The sequence below is a fragment of the Rutidosis leptorrhynchoides genome, chromosome 8 (assembly GCF_046630445.1).
Source record: "Rutidosis leptorrhynchoides isolate AG116_Rl617_1_P2 chromosome 8, CSIRO_AGI_Rlap_v1, whole genome shotgun sequence".
Classification (NCBI taxonomy): domain Eukaryota; kingdom Viridiplantae; phylum Streptophyta; class Magnoliopsida; order Asterales; family Asteraceae; genus Rutidosis; species Rutidosis leptorrhynchoides.
In genome coordinates this window covers 181640001-181653672 of record NC_092340.1, presented here as the reverse complement: position 1 = coordinate 181653672, position 13672 = coordinate 181640001, and the positions used below count along the sequence as shown (strand labels likewise).

The 13672-nt window shown below is 30.7% G+C and overlaps 1 long non-coding RNA gene across 2 annotated transcripts; it reads left to right on the top strand.

Moving 5' to 3' along the window:
• The first annotated feature begins 4283 nt into the window (after positions 1-4283).
• LOC139862180 (uncharacterized) lies at positions 4284-6921 on the top strand. 2 transcript variants are annotated; one of them, XR_011764079.1, is made up of 6 exons: positions 4284-4511; positions 4663-4716; positions 4937-5062; positions 5838-5951; positions 6036-6214; positions 6369-6921. It is a non-coding gene; the product is annotated as an uncharacterized lncRNA (long non-coding RNA). The 2 variants fall into 2 exon arrangements; XR_011764080.1 differs by lacking the exon at positions 4663-4716.
• Positions 6922-13672: the final 6751 nt, after the last annotated feature.

Here is a 13672-nt window from a genome sequence, read left to right as displayed (position 1 = left end):
TATATTTTTGGGACTGAGAATACATGCGCTGCTTTTATAACTGTTTTACGAAATAGACACAAGTACTTAAAACTACATTCTATGGCTGGATTATTAGACCGAATATCGCCCCTTTTAGCTTGGTAGCCTAAGAATTAGGGAAATGGCCCCTAATTGAAGCGAATCCTAAAGATAGATCTATTGGGCCCAACAAGCCCCATCCGGGTTACGGTTGCTTTAGTAGTTCGATTTATCATATCCGATGAGAGTCCCGAAATGATGGGGATATTCTATATGCATCTTGTTAAGGTCGGTTACCAGGTGCTCACCATATGAATGATTTTTATGCAGTTTGCAAAATGCCTGTCTGATGTTTATAAAAAGGAAATCTTGTGGTCTATTAAAAATTATTGAAATCATTGTTATGATAAACGTATGAACTCACCAACCTTTTGGTTGACAATTTTAAGCATGTTTATTCTCAAGTATTAAAGAAATCTTTCGCTGTGCATTTGCTCAATCTAATGATATTATTTGGAGTAATTCATGGCATATTTCAAAAGACGTTGCATTCAAGTCATTTGAGTTTAAAAAGATTGTTATTAAGTAAATGACAGATTGATCATTTACATTTTGGGAAACGTAATTATATCATTGGTTTAGAATGAATGTAATGGAAATGGTATGCATACCTGTTAACTTTTGTTGAATTGAAAGTTTGTCTTTAAAAAAAAAATGAATGCAATGTTTACAAAACGTATCATATAGAGGTCAATACCTCGCAATGAAACCAATTAATATGAAACGTTTATAATCGATATGAACGGGTTGCTAAATTTTTCCTATCTTTCAATTCCGTGATAACCTCTTTATTAATGTGTTTTGCTTCAAATAACTCCATGAACACGAATAAAGATGCTGCTTGTGTTTGATCATACGATTTTTATGAAAAATACAAAATTTCACCAAAAGATTGTGCCACTACCGAAACGCTTTCCAGGCAACCAAACTCGACCCGTATCCCACTTATCTCAACCCAGGCTGCTCTTGAGAATTTCCCACGTCTCTCTTTCATAGGGATGACTCATAAGAAATCCCCTTTATTACAAATTTGAATGGGACCATGACAAATGTTGTGAAAGCTTTCTTCATCAATACATCTTATCATTACTCCATGTTTACCCCAAAAAGAACATTTATTGATCTTTGCTTTACAGTGCATGATCCAATCTGCTAGCTTATCCTTGGAAACCTCCTGTTTGTTATATAGTAAAATCATTCTATCCATACCTTCACTAACTTCATCATTCAAGTGAAGTTGAATGATATTTGTTTCCTCTTTATGAATATCTTTCTTGTAAGCATTAGCATTGGATCCCCTTCTAGATGAATGATTATTGTTGTTTCTTTTCTCAAAATTTTCAAAACCCATCCTTAATATTTTACCCTGTAAAATCTTCCCATTCATATGAGTGACCGCTTCCAAAGCTTGTTGATACGTTGCAAATTTGATGAATGCATAGTTCCTGCCATTTGCGACAACCCGGAAATTTCCGACCAAATTTAAACTTTAATCTTTATATATTCCCGACACGATAAGCAAAGTTTGTAAGTTGAATCTCAAGAATTTTAAATTGTGTTCATACACTCATTTAACCTCGACCAAATTCCGACGATTCACGAACCATTATATAATTGAATATGAATATATATATGTATGTATATGTATATATATTATAACTTGAGAACGTTAACAAAGTATTAAAAGTATAATACTTTACGTGAACGTATTTGTTTCAATATGATTATCGATGGAATTAGAAGATAATATCAAATGATTGATTTGTCAGATACATTGAATTATGATTACGAGTCTCTGTTGAGAGGTCCACTTTGATTTAGAAAACCTTTCCTTTTTAACGGTATTCGGAATGATTGGTAAAGTGATTTACAAGTAAGAACAAAAGTGTTAATTAACGGTAACCGGACAAAAGTTAGTAGAGATTCCTGCTTAATTTTCCATGCATGCTTTACAATAACTTTCTCGTGACTCTTTATAAGTTAATTATTTAATTTTCATAAAATTAATAGTAAGAACATGAAATGTAAATGGATATCGACAAAATAAGCAAATGGATATGTTGATTTAAAACGATTTCATACGTTTAATTGTCCATTGGACTTAACCCTACGATTCACGAATAAACTGTAAGTAAAAACTGGAAACCATTATGACTTATATATTATATGATTTTACTTTATGAAATGAAAATGTTTTATGATATAACAATTTCTATTATTTAAACCTTTGAATAAAATGATTTTTGAATATAAGTAGTTTTGGAAAATTAAACCTTATAGTATTATTTGATTTAGTTTCAAACGTACGAAAACATTTTTTTCGATATAATAGAATTTGATTATAAAATGTTTTTATGGATTTTCAATGATATGAAAATAAAAATAAAGATAAAATAAAGATTTCTAATGAGCACTAAAAGACTACAACATTTCATCTCAAGATTACAAGTTAAAATGACGGAAATCACTAAACCTGCGCACTTGCACGAGAAAAATCATAACTAAATCATAATGACTCGAAAAAGGGTGATTCCGGTGTCCAAACGACCGTAACTCAAAAATCTACAACTTTCGTGAAAACACCATACGCGGATCGCGTACCCATCTACGCGAAACGCGTAATGTTTCAAAACATTACGCAGAATTTGTAAACTTTACGCGAAACGTGTAATGTTTACATAATTGAGGCGGCTTCACTATTCTTCATATTTTTCACTATTTTAACATGTTTTATATATATTATATTATTATATTATATTATTATATTATTTAAATTATGATCAATCATCGGTTAGGTGAGGAATACTTCCTTTAAAGCTCGATCATTTTCGCGTACTGATTCACAAATTCAATCTATCCATCTATCGTACTCCCTCTCTATATATATATTAATTATAATAATAATAATAATAATAATAATAATAATAATAATAATAATAATAATAATAATTATTATTATTATTATTATTATTATTATTAAGATTAATATTGTTATTAAACTTATAAGAAGGGGTGTTATTATTAGTATTATACATATAAATACTACGACGGAGTGCTACTCGAGTGGTTTAAAATGAGTTTTAAAAACTGGTTTTCGAGTAGGATAGGGCTAAGGAAATTATGGGTTATAGCTATGGAAGTGATGGGTATGGTTCATGGGTATGCTCGTGAGGTCAAACTAGTGTTTATCATCTCCGTTGCGTCTACGTACCTTTCCTGCAATATTGAATCTCAATATTGATACGTGAGCACTCATAACTTAACTTTTATATATTAATAGTGTATCCCTGACTAGTGCTCGAGAATATAGGATTACGCATGCTTGTACTTTTGATATTGCCATTAGATAGGATATGTTGAATCCTGAATTAGTTATATATGCGGTTGAGATAAGGTATAAGATATGCATGTCGTTGGAAAGCTAGCGAAAAATTAAGAACTTTTCATTTAGATATCGAATGGTTTCGATGAACGGATTTGAAGTTATAGTCAATTGAAATTTGGTATTATTATTAAAAATGGTTATTATTATCGTCGTTATTATCGTTGTTATAGTTTTTATTTAATTATTATTATTATTATTATTATTATTATTATTATTATTATTATTATTATTATTATTATTATTATTATGATTATTTTTATCATTATCCATAAAAAGTATTATCATTAAAATTTGTTATTTTATTATTATTACTATCGTTAAAGTTATAATTAGTATTATCATTAATATTATCGTAATATTTATTACCATTAGTATTATTATAACTAGAAACTAATATTAGTAACACCTAACTATTATGATTACTATTATTATTATTATTATTAACATGAACGCGATATAAAAGACGATTAAAAGCTATTTGGCGAATCGATTAGGAAATAATGAGTATGAGTATCATGATGAATTAAAATAATGAAAGATATTGATTTAGATAAAATTATCGTTCTTATTATTTTATCGTTAATATTATTATTAAAAGTATTGTTAATATTAAAACTATTATTTTAACAAAAAAATTATCATCTATAGATTCTATTAAAATTCTAAAATGATACATCATAAATCAGCTTTTTCTTTCATTAAAAAAAATTAAAAAAAAAAGGAAAAAATCTAACAATGTTAGATGATGTCATTAACCAAATTAATTTTAAATTAAAATAATTTTTTTTAATTATTTAAGTAATTAACCAAATTAATTTTTCAATGGTGTCGCCCATCCCTGTCATATTTTCAAACCCTAAAAAAAACACTACAGCTCACGCAGCCACAGACGATTCAATTCAAACCACGAAGCCAGCCGATTTCTTCCAGATACAGTACAAGGATACATATCTGCTCTTAATCATCTCCCATCTGTTATTTTCTTTTTTCCAGGGTTTGATGATTTCATGATATGAGAAAAGAACGGCCAGAATAGGATCTTGATTCCTTTATTTGGATTCTTGAGGTATATATTATATCTATCATTTGTATCAATATATCAGTTGTTGTTATTCAATTTTGTTCTAAAAGTATTAATCATAAATATGTAATTGGGTGTTTTGTCAGTAAAATTTCAAAATCTCATCTTTATCGTTTTTGTATTTACACATGCATAGATATCTCCATCTTTACTGTTGCCTGAATTTCTTTTCACTCCATGGGCTATAAAGGTTTGCTACTGCTTCGAATGTTTTGTTTACTTTTTTTGCTATGAGTATTTAGTTCTTGCATTTTAACTTTTAAATGAACAGGTCATATGAAAACTAAAATTTGTTATTATTGTGTTTGATAGATGAACATGTCATATTTTAAATGATCTAGCAAGCGCCCAAGATTGAGTGATCATATGTTCATATGTCTTTTCTAATTTGTTTTTCTTACTTAAATTAGGTTAATGTACCTGGACTTTACGAAGTATCATTATGGATGCGTACTATCCGAAAATATGAGTATCTTACTTTACAGACTATGCAGATGGAGGTGTTATCAAACAGACATATGAATTACATGATGGAGGTGTGTGGCTTTCTTATGTGTGTTCTTAGTAATGTAAATTGAGTGGATCACATAAATTAGTAACTAGAAAACTTTATTCCATATCCCATGATGAAGACTTGGACTAAGTAAACTGCATTGCTGTGGATATTGTAACTCATTTACGTCATCTACTGTGCTACTTATGCTTTTGTAATAGTTGATGGGTATTAAAAAAAGTTGAGATGTTATGAAAGAGTTGTTCATGTTTTATCTAATCGGACTGGAAAAAAGCTTTTATTGAGATGTTATGCTCTTTATTTGGTTAGTTTTTATATCCTTCTTAATTCTACAAGTATCATGTTTGTTTATTTTTGGAGTTTGTGTGGTGTTATATTCATGCGTAACAGGGTAATCGATTAAATGCTGATGATGGTATTTGATTTGATTTTTGTTAAATATTTAGTTTATATGTCAGTTTAGTGGGTTAGAAATGTTTAAACTCATGTGCGTCATCAAGTTGGTTTATTTATTTAGTTATTGATGCATATGATATTTGAACATTGTTCTTGATATTTGATCACGATAATGAATCTAAGATTAACCAAGTACTAAAATTGTTTGCTTCTGTTTACCTTCCAGTGGTTGGTCATGTTGTTTTAATTTGTTATATAACCATATTCATTTTTTGCCTACCATCAACATTATGTTATCTGTTTTGTGATTCTTGATACTATGACATGGAAGGTTATGATCATATAAAGATCAACTTTTTTAATGTTATATATTTTAATATATGAAACTTTTTGTATTACAGTTCGAGTTGCAGTGAAATTGAGACCTCAAAATGCCAAAGATTCAGTAGCAGATTTTGCAAATTTTGTGCCAGAGGTGTGTAACATCATACATATCATACGTTATCACTCGAACGGTAAATTGAGCTACACTTTTACTATAGATTTTCTATTTGTTGTTTGGAGTTTAGTTAGAGGATTATGTGATGTATTTCATACAGAGTATTAAACAGCTGAAACTGTTAAAGAACGCTTGGGATTCATTCAGATACCTATAAGTGTGTCCAACTGTAGTATCGATACAGGTTATGAAGTTTACAAAGTCAAATTGTTCTGTTAAGATCCCAACATTATCTCTAATTATACTGATGATGGACCAGATGATGACCCAAATGATCAGGTACATCGATTTTATAAGGAGTTGTTGTGATTACTAAAGTTTCATATTTAATGTTTTTTGAACCAATTTTCATGTTAATAGGACGACTAATTCTGACGTAATTTATGTTTGGTACAAAATCTCTTACGATAGGTTTTATGTGATTTGTTTGAAGGATGTGTGTTTTACCGGTGATTCATCAATACCTTTTTGACTGTGGTAGTCAAGCTGAAACAATCACATTTGATAAACGTGCAAGTGAGTGCTTTGCAGATGATGATGTTCTAGGGAGTGCATCAACTAAGAAGAAGATGTTGGTTGAAGTGAAGATTGAGAATTCCAGAAATAATTGATTTTAAGAAGAGGTTTGTTTGCAAAAAGAGGAATGCTTCATCATCTCAACAGGGAAATCAAATGACACAAAAATTTGGTTCCGGGTGAGTTTGTGGCAAGGAAAGGAAAATGATAGTTGACCCATCTACAGAGGTATTCAAGATGTTCATTTATGGTAGTTAAGTAATTTAATTCTAAATAATTGTCTTAACATGTTTAAGTAGATCGAACCTTGGTACCAAAGTTTGGGTAGCCAACTGCAACTAGGTCATATTGGGTCCAAGTTGCCACATCTGCAACTGGGTCTGTTATTACTTAGCTTGAGTCATAAGTTTGGTTTGCCAACTGCCACTCCATTTCATTTTTAAAAAATTTTGTGCTACTGTTGTATGTTATTGGATATGGTATAAGTGATAAATATGATTCATTGTTGTGTACCTGTACCACATGAATCCTTTATATGCATCATTAACTATTTTATAAATATAGTATAAATTCTTGCTTTTCCAAACACACAACACCCATTATATTATACATATATGATTTGTTGGACTGTTTTAAAAATATTATTTTTGACCTATTAGATATTTTTATAGTTTTACAGCTTTATTTTAAACAAACCTTTTTGTAATTATAGTTCAAGCACCTATAAGCTGAGCAAAAGATATTGACGATTATCCCATAAACTTAAATGTGTTAACTCTCTGGAACAAAGTCAACATGCTGAGATATAAAGTATCCTCCACCAGTTTGATGGTAAAGTTGTGAACAAATAGTTGATGGAAATTATGACTGAAATATGATCCAAAAAATTGTTTCAGCTAGGTATGTTGGAATGTGCAAGTTTCTTATCATTGTTTGGCCAAGTTAACAACGACAAGTTTCTTAGTCGAAATCTGTGGTTCCACGAGTTATTAAACTAAATGACTTTAGAATTTACATTCATTTAATACCTAAAACATATCATTAAACTATTTTGTTTAAACAACCCCGTGATTTCACGGGCCATTTCACTAGTTTTAATAGAAATGTCATTGTTAGTATGAAATATCATTATTATTATCATTTTAAATAAAATTATTATTTTAAAGTTAATATTAAAAAGTATCGTAAATATTAAAGTTATCATAATTAGAATTATCATTTTATCATAATATCTTTTTTAGTAAATATAAATATTGAAATTTTTATTAATAGAATAATAATAATTATTATTACAAAATAATACAACTTTTACTTACTATTATTATAGATATTATTTTATCAAATAAATATATGATACAAACATATTTTACTACGTGTAATAAAATTTCTTTAATAGTACCTATCATATTATCTTTATGATATTAAATGAACTCTATAAATTTTATTACTTAATATATATAAAAGTATATTTTATTATATAAATTTTAAAATTTTATTTATTAATAAATGAATTATATTATTTACTCTAATAATTTTTTTTTTAAAAAATATTTAAAAATATAAAACGACGATATTTAAACTATATATTAATTATGTATAGATTTTGGAAATCATTTTGAGTCAAATTAACTTTTGTTGACCTTTGCATATTAGTCTCGAGCATTAGGATTGTGATACACGATGACTTGACCTAATTTGTTAGACAATTATTGACCAACACATATATACATATATACAATTAATTTAGGTTCGTGAATCCGATGCCAACTTTGCACTTGTTCAATGACGTTATATGTATTTTTACTACGAGATACAGTATGGTGAGTTTCATTTGCCTTTTTACCCTTTATATTTTTGGGCTGAGAATAGATGCGAAATTTTTATAAATGTTTTACGAAATAGACACAAGTAATCGAAACTACATTATATGGGTGAATGATCGAAGCCGAATATGCCCCTTTTGCTTGGTAGCCTAAGAATTAGTAAACCGATCTACTAATTGACGCAAATCCTAAAGATAGATATATTGGGCCTAACGAACCCCATCCAAAGTACCGGATGCTTTAGTACTTCGAATTCGTTTTTATCATGTCCGAAGGATTTTCTGGAATGATAAGGGATATTCTTATATGCATCTTGTTAATGTCGGTTACCAGGTGTTCACCATATGAATGATTTTTGTCTCTATGCATGGGACGTATATTTATGAGAACTGGAAATGAAATTCTTGTGGTCTATTAAAATGATGGAAATGAATGATTATGATATACTAATGAACTCACCAACCTTTTGGTTGACATTTTAAACCATGTTTATTCTCAGGTATTAAAGAAATCTTCCGCTGTGCATTAGCTCATTTTAAAGATATTACTTGGAATCATTCATGGCATATTTCAAAAGACGTTACATTCAAGTCGTTGAGTTCAGTAAAGATTATGATTAAGTAAATTTCAGATTAGAGCATTTATAGATGGATATTATGAAATGGTATGCATGTCTGTCAACTTTCGATGTAATGAAAGATTGTCTTTTAAAACGAATGCAATGTTTGTAAAATGTATCATATAGAGGTCAAATACCCCGCGATGTAATCATATGTTATTGTATTCGTTCTTATAGATTAGAACGGGTCTTTACATGTGGTATCAGAGCGGTGGTCTTATCGAACCAGGTCTGCATTAGTGTGCCTAACTGATAAGTTGTTAGGATGTATTAGTGAGTCTGGACTTCGACCATGTCTGCATGTCAAAATTTTTGCTTATCATTTTGTGTCGAAAATCATCTACTTATCATCCGTAGAAAATTACCTACTTATCATCCTTAAGAAATTACCTGCTTATCCTTCTTAGTCTAGATACATATTATTGCATTGATTGCATGACTAGTGTATAGACAAAAATTCATATCTTAGCGTATCTGCTAATTCATATCCTAGCGTATATGTTACTGTAAACTTTGCCCGACATATCCCGTAAATTCCTCCGTAATCTAAGAAATCTTTTGCTCTATATATATATATATATATATATATATATATATATATATATATATATATATATATATATATATATATATATATATATATATATATAGATATTCTATGTAAATAGAATACCATACGATAGCCAGAAAATCATTTCATATCGAAAAATCCTTTATTTAATCGTACGAAATGGAATTCGTCATCAGTTCAAGTCACTCGGATTCCGAAATGGAATCTCACTCAAGCTCCGAAAGCAGTGTGACCGGAATGGATCAACCAATCAGCCATCATCTATTCTGGATGAATTGGGGATGGGTTCGTAGCCTCCTCAATAATTGGAGACAAGAAGAAGGTGATCCCTTCCATCCACCACATTGCCCTCTTGGTGATGAACCTGAAGCATTTACCGGCGAACCTGCTCAAGACACCATTTTCTCTCTCATTTCCAGGGAATCTCGTCACGATTACATACTACATCAAATTCTAGATTTTATTTATCCACTCGTCCGAACTGACAATCACCCCGGTGTAATAGAAGAAGTCAACGAGCTTCGCGCTCGGGTAGTGGCTTTGGAGAATATGGTGCAGAGATTACAAACACCAGCAGCAGCACCAGCAGCATAACCAGTACCACCATCATCAACGCCAACAGTACCATTACCACCTCCAACCACAACCGCGGCGTAAACCTCAACTTCACAATCTGTCCCACGAGCATCAACGTCATACGCACCATAGATACCAAGAAGTACCAACAACAATAACTGACGAAGTATTAATTCATAACTTCATTGGAGAAACATTCCGCGGCGATTATGTAATCTCTAAAGTCTTAGAGATTATCTAATCTAGCCCTAACCATAAATCAGTTAAGGGGACCAAAATGATAGAAGGAAGAGTAGAAACCCTGACAAAAATGGTGTGTGATTAACAAGCTAAACTTGTTTTACCAACAGCATCAACAGTACCGTCAGCGTCACCAGCATCGTCAGTACAGTCAACATCAGAATCAACAACACCTATAACATCACAAACTCCGTCAGTTCAAGAATCACTGTGGACATCATTACGAATCAATAACGTGTATATTGTATCAACGAGTTATGAAGAATTAACTCATTCCCTCTGAAGAAATTATATGTATATTTTTTATATATATATTTAAAAAAAAAAATCTTTCCGTGCTAAGCTATTGTGTGTGAATCTTAACTACTCGGTTAATTCATATTACAAATATGCAATAATGTACGTCCTTCGCCCGCAACTTAACCATCGTTAAGTACAATCTCTGTCTCAATTCAACAAATTCCAATTCCTAATATATCAAGTATATATTTGATTTTTCACTTTCATCATCGATGTAACCGAAACTTTTCAGATAACATCATTCGTACTTTGCGAAGTTCACAAGAATTTAACAAAAACTAACATCACGCCTCAACAAATAACGAAGTATTGATTCATAATTTCAATATTATTGAAGAAATACTTATGTAATCTCTAAAGCCTTCAAGGGATTATTCAATTCTAGTTCCAACTGTAAATCGAATGAGTTTAATTTAGTATTAACTCATTAAAATCTATGTTACATCTGAAGAGAATATGTACATATATATTTTCATAAAGACTGTAATAAAATTCTTTTGTACAAAATATTAATTGTGAAATTTTTTTAACGGGTAGGTAATACCCGAGAGAGATATATATATATTCACAATTAATATGTTACATTCTTCGAATCTGATTAAGCAAATTATCAACTATACTTCATACTTTCACAATAATATACATTCTTTCATAGAAATCAAAACAACCATACTCATTCAAACTCAATTACATATTCTGATTTTGAAACCTCAGAATTCAATTCAAGATATAACTGGTACCATCACTTTTAGATTCCTACATCTTTCAAAGCTATACTTTGACTTCAAAACTGTGTTAGAACATCAAATGTATATTAACGATTACAATCTGTGTTCAAACCCTTCGAAAATTTCTGAAGACACTTCAAATAATGAGCAATCGAGATGATGATCCAACCACATATTACCCACAGTTATGTACTTAAAAAGCTCTCGAAACCAAAGTCATAATTCAACACATATCTGTGTCAGATCCTTTGGCATTTATTAGCAAAAAAAATAACTTTGCAATTCCTTTTCAAAGTAGCAACTTCTATCACAGCTCCAGCAAGACAACTTCAATTTTTCATTCGGAGTAGCCTTATCATAATCTTGATATATATGATTACCCTTTTGTTACCGGAGAGCCTTTCATGTTCCACCACATTAGCAATAAACTTATTCACAACTTCACTGATCTTTGACCTTCCGAAGAATCATTATATTTACCGAAACCCCATCATTTACTCATTCGCATCTTGTAACGAGAATTGCCATACGAATCATCGAAAATTAGCAATCAGTATTTTGAAATCTCGCAGCATGTCTACGCCAACAGTTATATGTGTATATATAACGTCTATCTTCTGGACTTGATTTGAATGTGAAGTTTCTGAAAAACACTTCGAACTACGAATTGGTTCTCCGAAAATGGAAAAATGCTGATGAAGCAGCAAAAACTATAAACGACTTTAACAGTAAAAGTTTGATGATAATGAATAAGTGTGCTGACAAAGCGCAGAAAAAGAGTAGTCTTGGAACTGGAAACCGGATGGAGCAAAGTATGAAGGAGGCTGTGGACAAATCACAAAGACTGAACCTGACTTCAAAGAATCCAAATGATTCAGTACCTGCTGAAGTCATTAACGAATACCTTGCTCCTGACCTTAAACCCCTGCGTACAATATTCTTCATCATCCTCTGATATTAGAAATTCTAAGATATCATCGTATCTTTCATTATAAATATCCTTCATATTTTTGAAGATATTTTCATAATTATTCTTATCTGAAATCATTTACCTCTTCGCGCTATCTGTATTACATCATAAAAGAAACTATTTTAGTTTCTAAATTCTGAAACATTCGAGTTTAAAATAGGAATATTTTTGAAGTAGTGTTGGAAACTGAAGCATGAGTTAGTATAATATAATGACACTTGATCAACGTGATTATATTACAGTAAGTCATGCTGAGTTTCTAAATGGAACATGATGATTCACAGATCATAACATCATCATGTGCCATGTTATACGACTCTTATATTCTATTTAACCTCTGAAATATCAAGAAAATATTTCTTGATGATTTGGCCTTTTCCGAAGTATTCTAGTAATTTAACAAATCAAGACCGTGCCATTACAAATTTTTTCTTAGAACATTTACTATATTCATTCCGAAATTCATATCTGCGAATTCTGTACCATTACAAGCGGTGCTTAATCGCAAGAAGAAGAAACGAAGGGACAAAGCTCCGAAACAGAAAATTGGGATATAAATCGCAGCAAATAAAAGAGAGCAGTAATTGGAGATGACAATGATTATAGAAGACAGAAGCAGGAACATCGAAAAATAAGGGAAGATATAAAACTCAACAACCACCCAGAAATTATAAACCGTATATGTCGATGCATATAGCAATATAAAGACACGGGAGAACTAGAAACACTATAAACCCAAGAGTATAGTAGAAGTAAATAGATTCTTCCGACGGTAGATGAAAAAGAAGAATGATTGATATAAAGGTTAGAAGTATATCGAGAATCATAACTGGATGGAGCATATTGACGAATACTTTAAATAAAATGAGTTGAGGGAGGAAGAATAGAAGGTGTGAGTTGTAAGGAAATGAAGGAGGTGGATTTATAGGAAAATCTCCGACAGAGCAATCAAAATGGATGATCGCATTTAAAGCGGATCCTAATTTCCTTGGTTACCGGAGAATCAAATCTTATTACGAAGATTTTCTCCAAATCTCTTGAACTTGAAAATCAATCCTATCCACGTCAAAAGATATGACGAATCTATACCTACTCAATTCACTCTTTTGGTGATAACTTCACTCGTACTCTTAACAAAATCAAATGGTTTTATTCATATTACTCAATGATGATAAAACCCTAATCTTCAGCTTATATGCGTCATGAAAACATACTTATTGTCAGCCATGACCACCCCAATCAAATTTCGGGACGAAATTTCTTTAACGGGTAGATACTGTGACAACCCGAAAATTTCCGACCAAATTTAAACTTTAATCTTTATATATTCCCGACACAATAAGCAAAGTTTGTAAGTTGAATCTCAAGAATTTTAAACTGTGTTCATACACTCA